At 37.7% G+C, this 21710-nt stretch overlaps 1 long non-coding RNA gene across 8 annotated transcripts in view; it reads left to right on the top strand.

The window, feature by feature from the left end:
- LOC120313251 overlaps positions 1–19363 on the top strand; it is a 32372-nt gene extending 13009 nt beyond the window's left edge. For 3 of the 8 annotated variants that reach the window (XR_005558101.1, XR_005558092.1, XR_005558093.1), the window contains 2 exons: positions 4325–4377; positions 9837–9976. This is a non-coding gene — a long non-coding RNA (uncharacterized LOC120313251). Of the gene's footprint in view, positions 1–1130; positions 1607–4324; positions 4709–9836; positions 9977–19168 lie in introns of those variants that run through there. The other 5 variants (XR_005558103.1, XR_005558094.1, XR_005558098.1 and 2 more) reach the window with 3 other exon arrangements.
- Positions 19364–21710: the final 2347 nt, after the last annotated feature.

Genomic DNA, 21710 nt, shown 5'->3' with positions numbered 1-21710 from the left:
AGGAAAACTGTCATGACATGTTAAGGTTGCAAACATTTGTATGGCCACAAAATAGCACACATACCCTTAAAAAGATTCCTAAACTGCTTTCTACCTGTCTAGATTTTTGCAATCCAGATCTGTTTGCGCTGATGTTTTTTGCAGAAATAAACATGCAACTTTGTTACAAAATGAGCAGTAGCCTATGGATTTCTGCAGATGATGCCATTATTTAAAAAAAACCACAGCTGTATGAATTGGTGGGTAGGATGCGGGAAATGAGCTGTGCTCTGATACTGAGATTGAGGTTAATGGTTGGGAACGTATAGAATTTAAGAAAGAACCCTGGTGGAAATCTTTCCAATAAACCCGGTTTGCTGGAGGAGACAAATATTTCCTACTCTACCACAACTGTCAAAACAGGCCAGGGCCTAGAAAGGCATTCGTATATGAGTGCCAGAAAGAAATCTCTCTCCTTCAAAGATTGGCTTTCACTGAGCAAGTTTACTTAAGAGAGGAAAAAAACTCAGTTCACCTCCAGTCTTTGTTGAAATTAGGTGAACCTTCATGTATCCATCTGTGCCAGCTTGGGCAGGGGGTGTCTATTATATGGGGAAATTCTTTTCATCAATAGAAAATATTTTGCCAAGGTCCCCCTCACAACTGGAGCTGGAGCAGATCCTGTGGGAGAAACAATCACCCAGATCAGCAGAGTTGTGTACTCAGTTGTCCCATATCTGAAGCAGCACTCTTGCCTCTTGCTCAGCTAAGACTGAGCCCTGGAATGTCTGCATGATGATACAGATGAAGAGCAAGGATGGGTTAATGAAAGAACTGTGCATGACTGGTCTTCCTGAAATAAGAATGCCTTCCATGCTTTCCTGAACAGCAGTCATAAAGTGGGAGGAGCAGTACAAAGAACAGCTGCTTTGGTAATTATTATTGATGTGGTTCTCCTCTAAACATCTTGTTTCTGATGACCGTGTGATAAGGAAGCAGGACAGTTGCAGGGGACAGGCAAACTGGAGGTGGGGTCCTTCTCACAGTGCCTTGACTGCTGCAGGAGAGTACCTACTTTTCCCATTCTCCCTCTATTGTTCCCTGTGTCTGAATGCTGGCAAAACCAACTCTTTCTCATTTTCTCTTTCTAGGTTTTAAAGCCTTCAAGAGGAGGGCATCCATCTTAGAGCCCTTCCAGATAGTAGTGCTGCATGTTTTTTTTCTCCTGTTTGTGAACTGGCAGAAAAATAAGCTGGAATACAGTGCAACGTCCACATTTCTAGTTCTTGCTACCTCGGCAAGGGAGCAGAAAAGCAGTTCTGTCTGAAAGAGAAGTAGGATGAGGTGGAAAACCCCTAGTTACTAGATCTGCTTCCCCCTTCTCTTGCCATAATAAGAATTTGTCAACTGTCCCGTTTGGCACCTCCAAAAAAAAAAAAAAAAAGAAAATCTTGGCATGTAGGAATTACCAAGAGTAAAACTTTATTGAAAGATCCATTTAGGCACAGCAGAAGAAGAGTTAGCTCTGAGGTTTTTCCACAAAAACCCACATAGGTAAAACTCCCTTTTCACCCCTGGGCTGACCACAGTTCATTGTCCAGGAGGTAACAAACTCTAACTTGTTAGCTCTTTTGGGTCCTCTATAATCTTTAAAAGCCAGAAGAGGTCTTCAGAGCAGTAAGTTTCAGAAACTTACTGCTCTGAAGACTCTGAAAGTTCAGAAACCCTAGAACATCCTGTTTCTTGACCATTTTTTTCAAACTTACTACTTAGATAAACTCTTGATCCTTAATAGTAAGTTTGTTATTTTTAGTAGTGCTAATTATGTGTTTGTTCTAATTCTTTTTGTTGGTAGTATTGTTTATGGTTTGTCTTCTTTTCTTTTTAATTATTGTTACTGCTTGAGTTGAGCAAATTGCTCAGTTTAGTGGGATGCATTCATTCATTCATTCATTCATTCTAGCCATTGTCTGTCTACTGCAGGATGAAGGGCTCTTCTGCATGTTTCCAACCAATAGGGTCCTGAGCTTTCTTTTGCCAATTGGGCCCACAATACTTGCTGATATTGTCGATCCATCTGGTTGTAGGTCTCTTTCATGGACACTTTTTATTAAGTAGGATCCATTCTACGACTGCCTTGGTCCACCTGCCATCAGTTCTTCTTGCTTTGTGACTAGCCCATTTCCATTTCAGTTCTTTTACTCTCTTGATGATACCGTATACTTTCGTTTGTTCTCTAATCCATGTGCAGATCTTTCTATCTTGTCTTGCAATGCTGAGCATGCATCTTTCCATGGCTCTTTGCACTACTCGTAGCTTTTCTATCAAATGTGAGGTTAGTATTCATGTTTCACCAGTATATGTTAGAGCAGGTAGCACACACTGATCGAAAGCTTTTCTCTTTGGGCATAGGGAGAGGTTGTTCTTGAAAATTACCACATTTAACACGCCGTTCAATTTCTTTTATTGTATTGCCTGCCCATTAAGATCTGTTGGCCAAGGTATATGTAGAGGTCTACTATATCTAGTTCTTCTCCAGATATATATTTTTTATTATTTCTAATTACTGAATTTAGTGGGATGTATACTGTATTCTATTGGAGCAGGATATATATCACAGGAAAATGGACTGACTGAAAACACTGATAAAAATAATAATTTGTAGGGGAGAATGAGCAGACATGGAAATATTTAAACATTTCCTACTTGCTAGTTGTTCTCTCCTTGCATTTATTCTCTTGCCATTTGAAGCTACAGCCCATCCTATCTTTTCAACAGTTCTTCCACATGTTCACCTAGTAGATTGCACTGTGAAACCATCTGCTTCTCTCTGTCTCTCTCCACCACCTCCTCTGCATGTGTATATAAGCAGACAATATGTTTAGCAAATGGGCCTTGTATATTATTACATGCTGCACAAACTACAATTATTTTTCTGGAAGGACAAGCACCAGCCAACACATCCATCCTTCTCCATTTTTGTATTCGCCAGATGTGTTTGACTAAAACATCTGCCATCTTTAGACTCTTGGACTATGCTGGCTGAGATGATGGGAGCTGCAAACGCATAGTCTCAGAACCCCACAGACCCATCATCGGAGGGCACCGTATTGGAAAAAGATATATTAAAATCAGCAAGGAATATTAATCAGTGTCAATGACTTTAATATTATTGAATTCATAAATTATACATCAGTATGTACATAGTAAATACTCGGTAAACTTCAGCACAAGTCAGTGAAAAATTGCCCAGCACCGTGATTTTTTTTAAAAAAGGTTAAATGGAAAAATTAGTTAAAGAATGCTAAAAGATAGCTGTGACCATCCAATCCAATTTCCCATTGAGAAGTCTAGAAACTAATAAAAATTCCATACGAGAAATGCCAATGTTATTTTAAATGTTATTTAAATTTGCAAAAGGATGAAAAAAGATACATGACAACTTATTTTTAAAAAGGGTATATGCTGTGGGATAGGGGCAGTTTATAGGGCTATGAGATTTGGCTTGTAGAAGTCTGAACAATAGTAGAAGATAAGGGCCAGAAAAAAAAGAAGCAATCTTTTGTGACGTTATTCTACTGCTCCTGTAAGCACTTTTCGGTGCATAGAAGTCTAACAGCAGCATATTGGCAGAACTGACCATTAATCTTTTCTGCTCGCCCTCAGATTTATGATATTTAAGCACGGTGAGGGTTCCTGACATAAAAAGTAGACCGTGTCACTTGGGTCTGGCACATGATATAATTCTTTCTAGGGGGCCACAAACCTTTTTCCTGTGTGTATACCAGAGCTATGAGTTCTTCATTTCAGCAAACCGGAGCAGCTTAAAAGTGACACTGAAATTTTTGGATTCAAAAAAGAGAAAGAAACCACAGCTATTTCTTCATCCCAGCATATACACGTACCATTTTAAATACAACCTCAGAATATGTGGCAAGAAGGCTAATATAAACAACTCACGCATTCTCCCAAGCCTGGGGTTTGGTTCCTATGTCATAATAAACTACAAATGTTACTTTGCAAAGTGATTTCCTTAATTTTGATTTATTAAATAAACCACAGTTTGCTAAGCTCATGAAGCTGTGGATCATATTAAGCAAAAACTAATAAATCACATAGAGTTTAGTGTGACTTGTCACATCAGTCATTGTGCTTTGTAAACTATGGCCTATGGTTCAATATATATGAACTTAGCCTTTTTTTCTTAACCAACAAACCATAGTTAAAATGGTTTAGAGCATTTATGTGAATTTAATCAGTTACTAATGCCATTTCCATATCTTCAATATCAGCCTCTACTTTCCTTTCACTCCAACTTTTGCTTTATTTATAATTAACTGAACAGATTATTATGGAGAATCTGTCTACTATTTGAAGAATTTTGACTTGGCTGGTATAGTATGTTCTTTTTTCTATTAAATAACTAGAAGGGAAAAAAGGATATTCAAGTCAGATGTTCTCCCATGCTAGTCTTACATTGACAGTGCCATGCTCAGAATCATGGGAGTTATACTTTCTGAGGCAATAGATTCTTTGTCCAGTCAGATTCAAAATGCAACCAATCAGATGGTTAACAGTGGTGGCAGAAAGCTTGTAACTTCCAAGACTCTGTTAATGTAGCCTTACAATAAAGCAGATCTGGATCATCTAGTCGGGTTTCCTGTCTATTTACCCAGAGGGGCAGACATCAATTTTGCAAATCTCCTACTCTCTTCCAAAGAGAGGAATTTCAAGAATAGCCTCTGATCCTCAAGGAACCCTGCTAACTGATCAATTAGGGCAGATCTCCCAAAGTTTCATCCTCTGACTGTTAAACCTTGGATTGTTTCATAGGCAGCATGTCTTTCCTTGATCCCCCAAGGTCATCCAAACATTCCATTACACTCTTGAAATATTATTTTGAGTTATTCGTGAAGTATTAGTTTGAATTACAGTTATGAAGCAACTAAAATTTGGTGAAGAATGTATATTAATGACCTTTCATTCATAAAAGAGTTCTGGAATAATTCTATTAACAGTTCCTGCAGCTATTTAGCATGTTTGAGTATTTTTTTAAAAAATATTTTAGCCCTGTAACTTAGCAATCTCATTTTTATAACGGAAACTCAGATGACAGACTCAGAGCAGCAATTTTCTCTTCTCTAAAACTGAGTTAGTGCATGATTGCTATGAAAAGACACATTCCACATTCAAGGCCATTGGAGAAAATAGACTTTCAGAGAGGATTCATGGCAAACTAGACATCTTCAAGGAAGTGGAGATGGCATTATGGAAAGATCAGCAGGCAGATGACAATTTCTGGCTGGCCAAGTCTTTCCTGATAAAGGAGAGATTGTGAGATTGCCCACTTGTACTCCAGACAGCTGCTCCTTGTAAGCAAACTGCAGGAACTGCTCATCTTTAAATTGAGGGATTCACACTAAGTTCCAGCTGCTAAGCTTCTAAGATGAGGACAGAAAAAAGCCTTATTTTAGATAAACAGCAAAAATGTGATTAGAATGTTAATTTTTAAAAGTTATAAAAGGACTCATGCAGGTGGTAGGTTCCTGCTGGCTCAGAACCGTCCTGGTTGTGACGCCTATTTGCAAGGTGGCTCTGGAGAGGGAGAGAGCTTTAGATCAGCATAGCCCAACCTTTCCGGGTTCATGGCCTCCAGGAGGAATGGGATGAAGAGGAGAGGGTTTTGTGCAAGGGGCAGGCATATGCACACACAGCTTCATTTGCTCACTTGGCCTGGTTGCAAATAGACCACAGCCACAGGTTGGGAAACCCTGCTTTAGATGATACTGCAGGAATAGCCAGTCTTAGTTCTGGTTCAAAGCCAGCTCATCTCCTTTGGTGCACCATGAGAAGCAGGTGAGCATGTCCTACAACAGAGCTAGTAAATTGGCAGTCAAACTACTACTCTGCATTAGCATCGTGGTCTCGCCATATACTAAATAAATAAAAATATAATACCATTATAGACAGACTGTGTTTAAAAGATGTTATCAGAAAGAACAAGTTTTATCAGACAAGACTGAGACTAATCTGAAAATAGATTTAAAAACAATAAATTACAGGAATGATAAATTACAAAAAAGATGTTATACTGGACTCTCAAATGAAACTGGTTGATGTCTTAATAACTAAAAAGGATATACAAATGGCAAATCAAAAGAGTGACTTGGATAACTCTCTTACATTTGATTACAAGAGAGATCTATTAAAGCTCTGAAGAATTTTCTGAGAAGGAACAAAGGAAAAATGAAAAGAAAACAAGTTCTAGGAGACCATTGAAGGGATAAAGATAAAAATTGTTAAAAGTAAAAGGAAGAATTATAAAGTGAGTTTATTTGATCAAGATTAAAATAGATACATTGTTATTTCTGGTAACTCTTAATTGGATTTTGCTGACCAGGACTGACGGCTTTAAGGATCTGATTACAGATAAGAGGTTGGATGAAGAGGCTGTTTATTGTATTTTAAGAAAAGATAACAAGTTGTTAAAATTATTTATACGTGATTGGGGGGGAGGAGTAGCTCTTTATATATTTCTTTTCTCTTTGTTACACCCTTATTTTTTTCTTACTTTTTCTTTTTTTCTGCACTTTCTACTTCATACTCTTTTTTTGTAATTTGTATTAGAATTCTTATTTAAGTATAATCTTAAAAAGGTTTTATTGAACTTTACAGTTAAAAAGATAAAAACTGAAAGAAAAAATTTGAAAAAATAAAAGAAAAAAACTAAGAATATATAATAGTTACATATAAATAAAATTAAATACAAAAATATAAATATTATGAATATAATATAAACTTGTGGCAAAAGGTAGAAAACTGTCAATATCATAAATTCATTATATAAATCTATATTGCAACCACATTTGGAATACCATGTGCAGTTCTGATCAACATTCTTCAGACATTCCTAGAGATTGAAAAGAGAAATCAGAATTATTAAGAGGCTGGAGCAACTTGTTTGCGCATAAGATGTGACAACCTTTAGCTTAAAAAAAAAAAAGAGGAGGAGGAGGGGGATTTAGGACAGGTATATTTAACTATATTGAATTTTATGCACAGCTTAGTGTACATTACATTCATACTACACATGGATATATATATATATATATATATATATATATATATATATATATATATATACCAATTACATATAACTGAATAACTTCTTTTACAGAGTGGAAAAGGTTTAGAGCAAAAGGAAGCATTTTTTTCACATAACTCATAATTACACTATGTAACATGCAGTCATTGCAGCCAACTTGGATGGTTTTTTTTTTAAAGGGGGATTAGACAAATTCATGAAAGATCAGGCAGTCACTAACTGTTTCCAATCACATAACATTTGTTACTACTGAGGTCAGAGTAGTGCACATGCAGCTTTTGCCCTGGATAACCAGAGTATACAATGGTCTTCTCTTGAGGTCCTGCTTGCAGGCCTCTGTTTAGTCCCCATGGAAACAGAAAGCAGGCTGAAACAGGTGACATGTCATCCAGCAAACAATGCAGGCTCTAATCAGATGTGGCTTTTCTTCTTATGGAGATGTTAGAGAAAGCTTCTCTTCAGGATACCCAGAACAGTGGAAGGGAAGCCCTGTTTGCTTTGCTGGATCCCTTAGTGTTCCAGCAGTGAACCCTGTACTAGTTTTCTGGCTTGACATTTTCCTCTATGTAGGCTCCTTTCAGTTGATTGGAAACTCAAGCAGTACTCAGTTGTATTTGACTCCTAGGAATAATGAGTACTTTTCAGAACTCTTAATCAGATGAGAAAATTAAAATAAAGGTTGTAAATTAAGCACAGTACATTTCCCATCTACTCCTAAATTAAGTCAGAAGGGATAAATCTAATAGCAGGGTGAGAAAAGCTGGGCTTGCTAAATTCTGATAGTTGTATGGGTATTAAAGGGACAGGAGCTTTGCATCTGCTCACCTTAATTGGGGTCCATGGTAGATTCAAACTGGCCAGCATTCAAATTGGTTGTGACACTGGGGATCTGCAAACAATCTCCTGACCCCTTTTTAAAAAATGAAGAACAGCCCCAGAGAGCTATAAACCTGATTAGAGCAATGGGTGAAAGGGATGGCTCTTGACCTCTCCCCCCCCCCACTACTTCCCAGCCAAGCTGCATCATTCTGTGCAGGGAAAGCGTTTTTGTCCTTGCTGGCTCCTGCTAACAGCAGCTAACTCACTGAAATACTGTCAGAAATGATTTAATGGATGCACAGAGGAACTTGGATTTCAGCTTGCTTGTTTTTTATCTGGTCTAAATATATATTTTCCTTGGGAAATGTCCAAGCTGCTTACCTCAAAGTTGTATGATTTGTCACTGCCTACTTCAACCTGGTAGACTCTAAATGAAGCGTGTTTGTAACTTTTGGAAGGCCAAGCTAGTTGGCAAACTTGATTTACAACCATAAAACAACAACTAAATAGTAGTAAAAGCAACAGATAATAGCAAAATAGGAAAAAAAGATACAATAGAGGCACTGCAGCAGCAAATCAAAAAGACATGGAATATTCCTCCCATAACACAACCTCTTTATACAGATAGTCCTTGACTTATGAGCATAATGAAGCCCAGATTTTGTCATAACTCATGATGGTTGTAAGTCAAGGCATCCACACAACCAATTCAATTTTACAGCTTTTGCAGCGGTCATTAAGCAAACACCATGGATGTTAGGCAAATCTATTCATTACTATGGCCATTTTTTTTGCTGGAAAATAGCCCCAAACACCATAAACCAGCAAAACCTGTAGATCATGGATTGCTGCAACAGTGCATAAAGGTGAACTGGTTACCAAGCACCCAAATGTGTGCTGTCTCAGAACTCCAGAATCTGGTTGTAAGCAGCTCTTGGAGATCTGTCATTATTTTAGTCTTTAACTGAGGATTAACCATATCCCTGTGTCACAGATTTTAAAACAATGCTTAATTCTGTATCCCAAGTTAAATAGTTGGAAATTGGAGGCCTCCTGGATTGATGCCTACTTCATTAAATATATATGCTTCATGAAGACACCTCATTCCAAGTAAAATCACTAGTGCCATCAGAACTCAGAAAGGCATCAAGCAAGGATGCATATTGGCTTCATTTTTATTTTATATGAACTCCATGGTGGGTCATCTCCTCAACATAAACTTTCACCCTCAAAACCCTGCTGGAAGACACATCTCTGTTTTACTGTAAACAGATAATGCAGCAATACTTTTGAGAATACCAGTTGGCCTTAAAAGAGCATTGAGATCACTAATATAGTATTGCAAGGAAGATTAACTAGTGACTCAAGTTACCCAAAAACCAAAATCATGACATTTGCCAAAAAATACAAGAGCCCGATGGCCACAAGGTTAAGCAGGTCTCCTGTTTCAAATACCTGGGCACACTCCCTCAGTCTGCTAACAGCAGGAAACTCAATGGAGACTATGAACTGAAATTTGACCATTGAGGTGCTTAATTGTCAAATTTCTCAAGATAAGAGATGGCAACTATATAATTGCAGCACTCAAACTATTCAAAGCCAAGTCAATAGCACAAATTCTGTACTGTGCCCAGCTTGGCTCTTTCTTCAACTTTGCACCATTAGAACATGTTCAATCTAAAGTCCAAAGATTGATCCTTCAAGCCTAAAATTTCATATATAGCTTTTAGCTTTTTTAAAATATATTTTTATGCTTTTTAACGTTATGTTTTTATACCTTTTAGCTTTTTAAAAAGTATTGTTTGTATCCCATTCTCCTTATGCTTATCTATGACTATAATAAAGATTTGATTGAAGATGTGGATGAATTGCCTAAATATAGAAATGGATCATTTCTATTTTGCTTGGCTCCAAATGGATGTTTTATTGCCAGCATCACAGTTTTCCTTGCCAATGGCCACCATGCCACTCCAGCTTCAAACTCTGATCCTCAAACAAGGAGAATCTTTTCTGAAGAAGCTGAAATTTCTGCAGGCTTTGCTAAGAGAACACCAAGAGCTCATAGAACCCTTCCATGAGTGATGAGTAACATTTTCAATTGCCAGTCTTGATTATAATATGGACAGCACATTTGGGGTTAGTTAAAATTTCTGGATATTTTTTCAAGGCCAATCTCATCTCCAGCACATTGCATTGTAGAGGAATTAGCAGAAACCATAATGCAAGCCAAAGCCATTGAGGCTGCCTGACTGTGGCACTGAAGTCACATGACTAGTGGTAATGCTACAAAACACTGTTTGTAAATGATGGAGAATTAAATATATCAGGAAAAATTCAACATCTCATACAACCCTCCTTTCCATAGTGGTCCATATCTGTTCTGAAAGTGTTCGGTTTGTTTGTAAGGATCCTGCAGGGAACTAGCTTATCTCTTTATTAACTGAAGTTGTTCCTTTATAGTGAAACTCAATCCGGACTTCACATATTTTTCATCTCATCATCTTATGTCTCTTCTTAGAGAATAATTGTGCTGAAGTACACCTGTAAAAAAACTTAGAACATTACTCATTCTCCACTGTTAGTTCAAAGGGCAACCTCTGTGTCTTGGTTTCCAAGGTTGCTCCCCTCCCCTTCATCTTTTTCCTGGGGTATAAGTGTGCACCTGTACATTAATGATTTCTTTCCCATTGCAGATTCCTCTTTTCCCATTGGAGGGAAAACTAAACAGCAGGAGAGTTTGGGATTCCATAAATTCAACTTTCTTTGATCTGCTAATTTCATGCCCTCTGCTCTTCCTCTCCACCCTCACCTCCACCTTCCCCAGTGTCCTATCTAAAATGCTGAGAAGGAAACAGTCATGCATATTTTCACAGAGAATGTCTAAGATTTCCCCATTTCCAAGTTGAAGCACATTTTTTTCATTTCAAAGAAGAAAATCCAAAAATGCCCTTGGCTTTGTGAGATGCCATAAAAAAGATCATAACAGTACAAAGGAATATAGCTCTATAATTCTATGCCATGGAATAGTTCTACTCTATAGAATTCTGCAGGGCTTCCTCCCAAGTATGAACTTCTTAGACTAAATTTTGCCGGGGAAAGCAAATGTTCACATTTTGAGTTAATTATCCAGGTTTTAGAAGATGCAGTAGCAAAACTGGGATCCAAGCCATTCAAAAAATCTGCAGCCTTCATTTCATAAGCTACTTTAAATGAACAGATAAAAGTAATTGCTATTTTTACCTCACAAAAAATCTGGAGAGCTATATATTCTCTTAACAAGCACTGAAATGGATCCAAATGAAACATTTATACTGAGTCATGTGCCAAGGCTTAGTCTTTTGTGCTAAAATGTTCAGAAAAACAAGATATAAATAAAACAATGTCTGCAAGCTACACATGGCAATTCATCCATAGGATACAATGGATGCTGTCCTTTACTGGTGCACCCACACCTGATCTAGTGCTCCACAGATGCCTTTGATCTACACCCACATTGAATCGTGATGGCGAGGCAGTACTCAACTGTTGCAACATCAGGGGTGCTTCTCTCTCTGTTGTGATGTTGGAGCTTGTTCCCGGATTTTAACCCTGACTCCAAAGGAACATTCCTGCTGAACGTCAAGAAATTGCCTTGAAAAAAGCTGCTTGTTGGAGTATCCCCATTGACTTCAATGACACACATTCATTGTAATAGTCTGAGAATTAGGACTTCAACTTGCATTTCCAACCACTGTGTAGAAACCTAATTCATCTCTGTAACATGGAGCTGCAGATGTCAAAATTACAGAAAAGGCACAGATCTGACATTTCAGCTAACAACCACATCTCTGTTAGGCAGTTATTTAACATTAAAATGTGAGCCAGAGGTGACATTTTCAATACCTTCAAGTATGCAATATTCTCTATTCTGCTAGGATCCTTAACTGTCTCCTTCTCTTCCAAGAGAGACAGATTCATTCTAAGGGACAAGGACAGCTCAGAAAAATGATTTTCACCTTCTCTTCAATTGGAGGCCCAGGTGGGTCATATGCAAGATTTAGCAGGTGACACAAGAGCTATATTATCATTACAAGTGAATGAGGTGATGGCTGCTTTAGGAGGAAGGGTGGGAACAGACAAGCAATTGAAAGGGTCAGAAGACAAATACTGGGCACACCTGAGAGCTCTCAGGGACACAGCTTTGAAACAAATCACCTCCTTTGAAGCTTCAGGCTCCTGAATAATTAATAACCACCAGAGATAATTAACCAGAGATAAGGTGTCCAACAGGGAAGTCAGGAATGTCTGCCTCAGCAGAGGAGATTTAGGCAGTCCTTTCCCATTACCATAGCCAGCGTCATTGCTTCCCACCTCGCGTGCCTGTTTGAGGAGAAGGTAGGAGGAATTTTTCAGGCATGAATAGAGAAGGCTGATAGTAGTTTCTTCTACCTCTGCCTTTCTCCTTGTAGTCCTTTTTTGTTGTGCTTTCATCCTTTTTGATGCTTCCTTTCCTTTCGTCCTCAAAACCTATCTTCCTATAGCCCTTAAGATCATTGGGTCCTGATTGAAAATGCTCCCTGATGAGGAGTTTCATTCTTCAGTAGGATGGATATATATTTATTTTTATGATCACTTGCTCCTGTGGCCTGCCAAATGAATTCTTGGGTGAAATTAGAAATTAGTTTCTTAAGAAAAAAAACCCTTCTCATTAGATCCTTTGTGGCATAAGATGTATTTATATAGTTATTGTTAAACAGATACAGGTTGAACATAATACAATGTTCAGGGCCATCTTCAATTCAGATTTCTTCTATGCAGCGCCCCTAACATATCCTGCCGAGTCAATAACATCCTGTTTGCATTCAGAGGCTGATGAACAGAGGTCCTCATACAATCACTTGATCTTACCTAAACCTTTTTGCCTTGGTTGATCTTTTTGTCCAATTTTTTTTTTTGTTCTGCTAACTCCCATTCATGCCACCAGAGTATAAGCAGGCCAGTATGTTCTACTTGGACATGGACTATTTGGTGCCATTTTAGAGTTTCAGGTTGAAAAATGGCATTTTCCAGTCCAAGTCATCTAAAGACCTTCAGAGTAGATAGCCTCTCTAGGGCTTTGTTCTCTTTTGGAAGCAGCCCCAGCTCCACTAAGCTGCAATGTTTGACATTCTCCCTCCTTTCCAACAGCTGGTGGCCACCCTGTGCATTCATTTTGTCCCAGACTGTCATGTTCTGTGTTGGCCACCAGAGTTGTTGTTTTTTAAATATAAAGCAACAGTCTTGCAACTGATTCAACAATGAACAATGGCCTGTTAAGTCAATGAACTATCCTCAACCCTGGGAGCTCATGCTCAACTTTTACATCTCCCTGTGGGCATCTTTTGGTTACTGTCCATGCTGAGTGAAGCATATTCCCCTTGCTTTCTGCACAGATGCATACCCTGTCCACAGTATTGCAAAGCTCCCTTCCTTTGCTAAGCTGCAGTGTAAGAACAATGTGGAACAGGTTGTTGTTGGATCTATATGAATGAAAAAACAACAACAACCTGTTCCACATTGTTTTGATCTTTATAGTTGTATATGATCTTAATGGTACCATAAAGGGAAAAGAAGAAAGGGGTTGTGTGAGAATTGGATGTGAAAGCATCCATGTGTTCAGATATCTGGGAAAAGAAAGATATAGGAATTAATGAGAAGAGAACAATTCTTAAAAAAAAAAAAAAAAAAAGCAGATACTGGTACATCAATCTACACAAAGAGCCAGACAGCAAGATTTGCCTTCCTTGCAAGAATCAGGGGAAGAACCAATAAGATCTTGCAATGGTCATACTCTAGTCTAGACTGAGCATCAGTGCATTTCATCCAATAGCAATCCAGACTGAAATTTCTGAAATTGGCGCAAGAAATGGCCAGAAGCAGCTCAGGAGAAAAGATGCTGAGGCCACATGGTGGAACCACTCTAAATTTGGCTAGCGTTTTATCTGTTCTAGCAAGTTTTTTCCCCCCCACAACCATAAATTTAAAAACTTTCTGTCCCACCCTTTCACCTTCTAACACTTACAAAATCTCATTACAATATTGTGGGCAGTGATGGTGCTGTCAGTTCTAGTTTTCTCCTAAAAGGTTATTTCTGTCTCTATTTTTCAATTATAATATGGAATTGAATATCTGTTTGCCAATGTGGATTATGTGGTTTTCCCAGTATGAATGTCTATAACAGTTGATTCAGCTCTGAAATAATATGTACTCCTTGTCTTGGCAGTTTCCTAAATATAACTTTTTAGAACATATCTTTGTAGTTGTCAAAATGATTGCATGCATTAATAGAACAACATTTTCATTTAATGACTAATAGGCTATGCCTCACATTTTTAAATACCTGTTCTTGAATTTTTAAACAAGGCTTCACTTTATTGTTTATTTTCTTCAAAACTAGAAAAAAGTGAGATCACATGAGCAGTCACTCCCACTGTTTTTAATCAGGAGTGCACAAAGATTGGACAGACCTACTTTCGGCTTCTTCTCATACTGAAATAACTGTTTACAGATAACTCTGTAGGGATCTGACCATTTTTAGATCCCCAGTTGGTTCTGGATTACAAGTTTGATGACCTTGCTCCCTGAAGTTATGGAACTCAACAATATTTTGAGGATAACCAGTTTTCCACATTTGAATATGCCGATAACCTAAGCTAAGGTCAGAAGGAAGATAGATGTCCATGTCCAGTCTTTGTCATTCTCTATATTTGGATAAATATAGAGAGAATGACAAAGGAAATTTTTTTTCTTGAAATCTATACCCACATACACACCCACCCACAATTATGTTAGTCCAAAGATCAATCCCTAGTGAAGCATATAGTGTGCAGAATTATGAACGTTCTGCTCATAAAAAATGCCTAGTTAAATCATTTTTTATTTCTGTATTTTCCCTTTCTTTGATTCTATCCTTGCATGCATTGCTGCTTCAATTAAAATCTGTAGACATGCTTTCCTATCACATCTGAAAGTAATAGCAATGTAATAGTTATATTGCTGGTTATGAATCATAAACTTGCTCATCTGCCAGCCCAAGATTCATATTAGAAAAAAATCAATTTGGCATCCTCATTTAGTTTTTCAACTACATTTTCTTTTTTAATTCCATCAGCTTTATGTTTTAGAGTCCTTTGGTATCTATTTAAATCTTTGGCATATAAATATGCGGAGCAAATATACAACAAATCTGTTTCCCTCCCAACATCCAACTATTAATCATACTTACAAATGATAAGTTAAATAATGTATGAGGAATATACATGCTTGAGGTATCTCCAATAGCAAAGATTAGTATTCTTCCAATAATATGGTGTCCTAAATGGGTATTGTCAGAGAGTAGTCAGAGACCTTTATTTTAATAGCAGGTCATGTGGCCTATCCAATGCACTGTTTATATGCCCAGTTATTGCAGATGGGCTAGTGTTTCATGAACCTCATTACAGTGTCTTAACTCCTGCACAAAAGTTCTTGTTTCTTTATAAAAGTTCAGTGATTTTTTTTTATTGTAAAGCCAAGATTAGGGCCATAGAAAATTTTCACAGGGTTTGAAATGATGGCAGTTTGGAAACCATGGAAATGACACCCCCCCTCAGAAAGGAGAGGGATAGGAAGATGGGAAAGGTGCCAGTAAGCAAAAGATCCCATCATGCATTGCAAAGCTCTTTCTTGATCAATACATTCTGCAAAATTCATGGTTCCCCCCCCCCATGTGTTATTTACTTAAAAATTAGAATTACTGGCTGTTGATTATATAGTATTGAATACTGAGCTTAGCATATGATAGTGACCTGAAGGGAAGAAAGGGAAGAAAGAGAGAATAAAGAAGCTATAGGACATTAGATTTGTATTATATTATATTTCTATAACTGAAAAAGGAAGGAAACTATTTGTTGAAAAAATCTAATATTTTCCAATAAAATGTAACAAGAGCAATAACAAATCTAAAGGTGTGTACAAATATTCAGAAGCAAAAATACCAAATGAAACAAAATTAAACATGAGTTCTATGTGGTCTTTCTCACTCTGCCAAGGTGTGTGGGGGGAATAGAAAGTCTCATCAAGAGACCTGAAAAATGTTTCAATATGCCATATTTAACTATTGCAGTGTGAAATGTGATCCTGCAGATTTTCCCAGAATTTTCCAAAGAGAAAATTTGAAATAAGTATTTATTCAGCATGATTGTAAAGATACTCTCCTCTGGAGCTGGGTTTTGTTGCATCAGTTGCACTGAAGTCAGCCTTTCTTTTATTTTACCTTCTGTTCTTAAGTATGTATCCCACATTATCTTAAAGAGAAACATTTTCCCAAAACCAAAGAACTTAAAGGATGGATGGGAAATCTCTGCATTCTGTCTTCTTTGGAAATGACTACTCCACCCTGGCCTCTCTTTGGGAATTTTTTAAAATCTGTGTTATCTGATGGCAATCCTATAATCCTACGTAATTGTATTAGTCTCAATAGCAGATTAACTGTAAGTGCCCCTACAGACAGGGAGCTGTCAGGCCTGCCATTGTTTCCCACTTAATGTGATTCTGAGAGGCAAGGAAGAGCATCTGAGGACCCCCTCCCTCTCTCTCACATTACTGCCCTAGCTTCTAAATCAATTAAGGGAAAAAGATTTCCAGTCAACTGGATTAGAGGCCTCTGTTTATATATCATCCCATATTTCTTTGACTAACACTCCACCCTTCATTGTCTTTGTGTCCCTGGAATCAAGTATTGTTATCATGCACCCACTCTTTTAAGAATATCCCACTTATCTGTCTACCAATTTATCAAGCCTTCTTGACAGGCATTATTTCAGTTTAAATTGGAGGTGAACAAGGTATGTCCCCCCCCCATAGCTTCCAGGATTTGGGGAGTTATAGTCCCACAATGTTTGGAGCGACACAAATTATCCACTCTGGTTAGGCAGCTAACTGAGAGCTACAGTACATATTCTTCACCAAAGATATGAAAATGTATCATACAAGCTATAGACCTTTACTTACTGTAGCAAGACCACCACCCAATCTTATGAGATATTTTGGAGGAAAACCTCAGCTGAACTTAGGCAAGTTCCAATGCAAATCACGTGAACATATCAGCAATTTTTCACTCATCAGTTGGGCTTAATTGAGACTTTAGAATTTAGAATTTAAAAGTTTGAACAGCATAATTGGAGGAACAGTACTATCAGTAAGTGATTTTATCAGCTATTGTAAATTCATTTTTCAGGCAGAGTTTCCACTATTGTGAGTTCCAGAGAATTCAGGAAAAATTATTTCATCCACCTGATGATGTGAATTACAGTTCATGAAACATTTGCTGTTTGGAAGACTGTTATATATTTGTAAGCCTTTTGCATGCCAGTTAGTTGTTTTTCCTCAACAGATTAGCATAGTTGTGCACTGCCAATTCTGATGTTTTAAGGAGGTTCTTTGTCCCATTATTTAACTACAACTGAGATAATTCCAAGAATTTGAACATGCCAGCTGCGGTCCACGAAAACCTGTGCCACCATAAATATCATTAAGATGTTATTAGTATTTGTTTTGTTAGTCAAATATAGTCCATTACTTTTAATAGAACTAAGTATTGACCTAAAAGCCTAATGTGCTTTGCATTCAGAGCACACCAGAACAGTGCTATAAAACAAGAGAATTATGGCAATAGATTCTGAGTCTGTTGATATATGGAGAAACTGATCTGTCCTTATAATTACTTTTAGTTGGTTGCAGAGGCTTGAACTATAACTGAGTATGCATGTATAATAATATAGCTCTAAGAGCCAGTTGCACAAAAGTAGGTTCATTCTTTTCATGTCATTCTTGAGAAAAATATTAGAGCATGTGGTATATTTTTTTCAGTCCCAGAAAATTCTGTATGAATCCAGGTTTTCTGGATTCTCTTATTTGAAGCTGACTCCAGGCCTTGTTAAAAGATAGAAGCTGCTTCAGTGTCCTTAATCTGTGCCAGGAACTGGAAAAGTGGGAGTGGCCTCCCACTTTATTTTATATATTTATCAAATTTATATACCAGCCATCTCACTACCTAAGTGACTCTAAATGATTTACAAGTAAACAAAAACAAAAACTCTTACAAAAACTAATGAAGTTAAGAAGACAGACAATGCCTTCACACCAGCAGCCACACCCAGGGTTATGTACCACTCCTCGATCCCTATACTTGTGGATAGAGACCAGTCTTTACACTCTTCCAAAAGGCCCTAAGAGTAGGCACAAAAACCTCTTCTCGGAAGGCAAGATATTTCATAGGGAAGGAGGAATGGCAGAGATGGTTCTCTTCCTAGATTCTGCCAATTGGAATTCTTTAACTGACGATCAAAAACATACCCTTCCCGCCTGTCTGGGTGGGACTATCATGGTTCTGCTGGACCTCTCAGCAGCTTTGAATGCCTTGGACCATGAAATCCCTCTGAGAAGGTAGTATGGAGTGCAAGAGATTACAACTGGGTAGCACTATCTTTATTTCCTCCTGCATCCTGCAGATGCCATTCCATGCTTACTACTGCTTCCTGCCCCTACTCTATCCTAAAGTGTCAAAACACATTTTCTTCCCAACAGAATATTGTGTGACTGAAATAAGAAGAGAACACACCCAGCAGATTCAGGTGTTAGGGGAACCTTACCATAGTATATTTCTTAAGGAAATTAAAAGTGCTTTTAATAATCTAGAAAGTTCCATAAATTTTTCAACCAGGATATCTGAAATATTATCTTCTTCCATACAAGATTCTGGATTTTAAGATCTTGTGTTAGACATTCTTTCAGTACTTTAGTGTTTACTGAAGGTATGGTGGGTGGGAATTTGTAAGAAGTCTTTTCAGTAGCTTATTCTGGATTTTGGCAATTCCTTTCCAAGGAAGATGAGGTTAGTTCCTGCTTCACTGGCTTTCTTCCAGACAATTGGCCTTTAAATTATGTTTGTTTTATTTATTTGAGAGTATATACATGCTCCCTGATTAAGAAAATATAAAATGCATCATAAGAATATATTAAATAATGAAATTATAAAAATACATAACAAATCACATAACTGTGACAGAATGCCAGTGAAGATAAATATTAGACATCACCAATGCAATCTATCCTCGAAAGGGCTGATGAAAAAGGATGGTCTTCAGTGATTTTTCCCTATGTTACTGCAAATCGTATCTGACAGTACATTCTACTTTGGCACCTTGAAGTCATCTTGCTGACTTTTATATGTTTTCCTCTGTTTTTAAATGGCAATTGTCTTTACAGGATGCTCTTGTAGCCATATGGGGTGGAGGAGCAACTCGCCCAGAACAGAGATTTTGCTGTTGAATTCCATTTATCAGCCCTCCCTTCCTCTTCATTCCAGGATTGCTTCAATATTTAAACAGGTTTAAATTTTAAATCCTCTCACTTATATGTTTAAATTACTGTAATACTTCAGGTTTCATTTTTAAGCCAATGCAATATGTATAACCCATCCCCTGAATCTTAGATGGGTTTGGTAATCTGGTCCTGCACTTCTTATTCTCCTTTGTTCTGCAAATGGGGTGAGTGCTCCCATTCTAGGCAACACCCCCCCCCCCTTCATGCAGCTCAGCTTGCCTGTTACAACAGCCACCCTGCTTATTCCTAAAGGGAGATATTTTCATGATGATAAAGAAATTGCCAATTGCAGAAACATTAGCTCTCCTAATACTAGTGGCATTTCAAGGGCATGGGGGTGGGGATGGGGGTGTATTCAGAAACATACCAATCCAGCACTTTTACCTCTGTCAAAGATGCCATATTTCAGGGACACCAAATATCCAAAGGATGTGGGTAACATCCAGAGGGATTTCAAGGTGGTGGATCTAAATCAGGGGAACATGTTTATTTTAGCTCACCCAAAAACAAATCCTAGAGGTCAGCCTCAAAGCCACTCTAAAATGTCCTTTTCGTGTCTAATTTCTACTGTGAAAGAAGGGAGAAAATATGGCTATATTTGAGAACATCCGTGTTAACTGTAATTAATTTCATTTTAATTTAGTTAAAATGAAATGCTAGTTTCATTCAGGCCTTGTTCTATTTCTGTCTCCTTTTCTGAGCACTTCTCCTGGTACACAGTTCAAAAGTTGGAAACAGCTTATTTAATAGTGTTTAATAATCATTACTCTTCTTATACCAAAGAAACACACTTTCATTATAATCAATTAAAAACTGCATCCAATCCCCTTCAACTCGCCTGGAAAATCCAGGTCTTAATGAGTGAAGCTGCTCTAAGTCCAGAGGAATGCTCATCCATTGGAAGGAGGTGATGATGGTAGAGAATGACTGCTTTTAAAGTTCCTCTTGTTAATATTTTCTCAGAGTAGGGATCTGAAGAGATCCCTCCTTTACCGAACCTACTGGGTAGGCAGTCCAGATAATCCATGTACTGCTTTAAAGTGGCACCACCAATTTGAATTGCACCCAGAGGACCACTGACAACCAGAGCAGCTTTTGAACTAGTGGTGTTAGATTAGCATCCATAAGTATTGAAGCTGCTATATTCCGGGCTAATAATTTCCAAGTGCTATTCAAGTCCACTTAGAGAACATTGAGGTAATCTATGCAAGAGGTAGCCAAGCATGAGTGACTTTGTTGGACTTCCTGGTCCAAGATGGTTAAAACTGGCATACAAGGTGAAGTAAAGCAAAGGGACTCTTGCCGCATGTCAAACCACCTCTGAGAGGACCTCCAGATTATGAACTACTTTCAGACAATGGAATATTGGGGTTATTCCAACTGCAATAATTACAGTAAGGAAAAGAATAGTTTAGGAAACCATTGCAGATATCTTGATAATTTTTCACTGAGCTAAAAATTGAAAGGGACAGATAGAGGAGATGTACCAAGCAACTAACTGCAGAAATGAAGTTAGAAAAAATGAGAAGAACTTAGGCTTGTATGAGAAGCTAAAAGCAGCAACAGCAAAAACATAAAAAAAATAAAAATAAAACAGCCTTCCTGAGCTACAGTATGTCAGTAGAAAAGGGAGAAAAGAAAAGGGATAGGCCTGCTGCAGGAGAGATCAAAAATAGAAACAGGTGACAAAGAGAGACCACTGGACTGTACTCCAAGAATTTTATTTCTGAAAAATTCTCAGCCATCTTACTTTTTTTTTTTGACCTGAGGATTTTGATATATGGTATTCCACTTACTAATTTTCTAAGTTTTTAATTTTTTTTTCTATTTAAAAGGCACTTGGCTTTGTTTTGGTGATCTTGTAATAACCCTTCTGTCCTCAAGTTCATTTTAGCCAATTTCTGTATCAATTTACAAGTTTGTTGTTTTTTGACCTACCAAAAAATGTATCTCTGTTTTCACCTGCATTTCTCCTACATGATCCAAACAGAAACTACAGCTATAATGTGAATGCATTAGAATTTCCACAGAATAGATCTATTTTATGCGCACAGTTTTTGAGTTGCCAACCGAATCACAAAAAGTGCCAACTTTAGTGTGAAAGAGCATTCTGCATTCTCTACACATTTGAAATTTCAGGCTGTATAAATTTGCCTAAAAATACAGAACTGATGAATTTCTCTGGCCAGTGAATAACAGAACTGCAGAGGAAATGAGAAAAGGAAGCTGCAGCTGGTTTTGCTTTAGTTGGACATGCTTTGCACTGGCCTTTGTAAACCATTCAGAAATAGGCTTCTTGGAATGGGGTCTGGCTTTCTTCCAGGTAACCACCCTGAAGTTGCCAGAAGATCCTGGAGTTGGTAGCCAGGAGATTTATTACTGGGAGATGCCCCAGTGGTGAGGCTGCTCATAGGTGATTGCTGAT

Source organism: Crotalus tigris, unplaced genomic scaffold (assembly GCF_016545835.1).
Source record: "Crotalus tigris isolate CLP2741 ecotype Arizona unplaced genomic scaffold, ASM1654583v1 scf7180000017568.13789103, whole genome shotgun sequence".
Classification (NCBI taxonomy): domain Eukaryota; kingdom Metazoa; phylum Chordata; class Lepidosauria; order Squamata; family Viperidae; genus Crotalus; species Crotalus tigris.
This window is presented reverse-complemented; position numbering and strand designations above follow the sequence as displayed.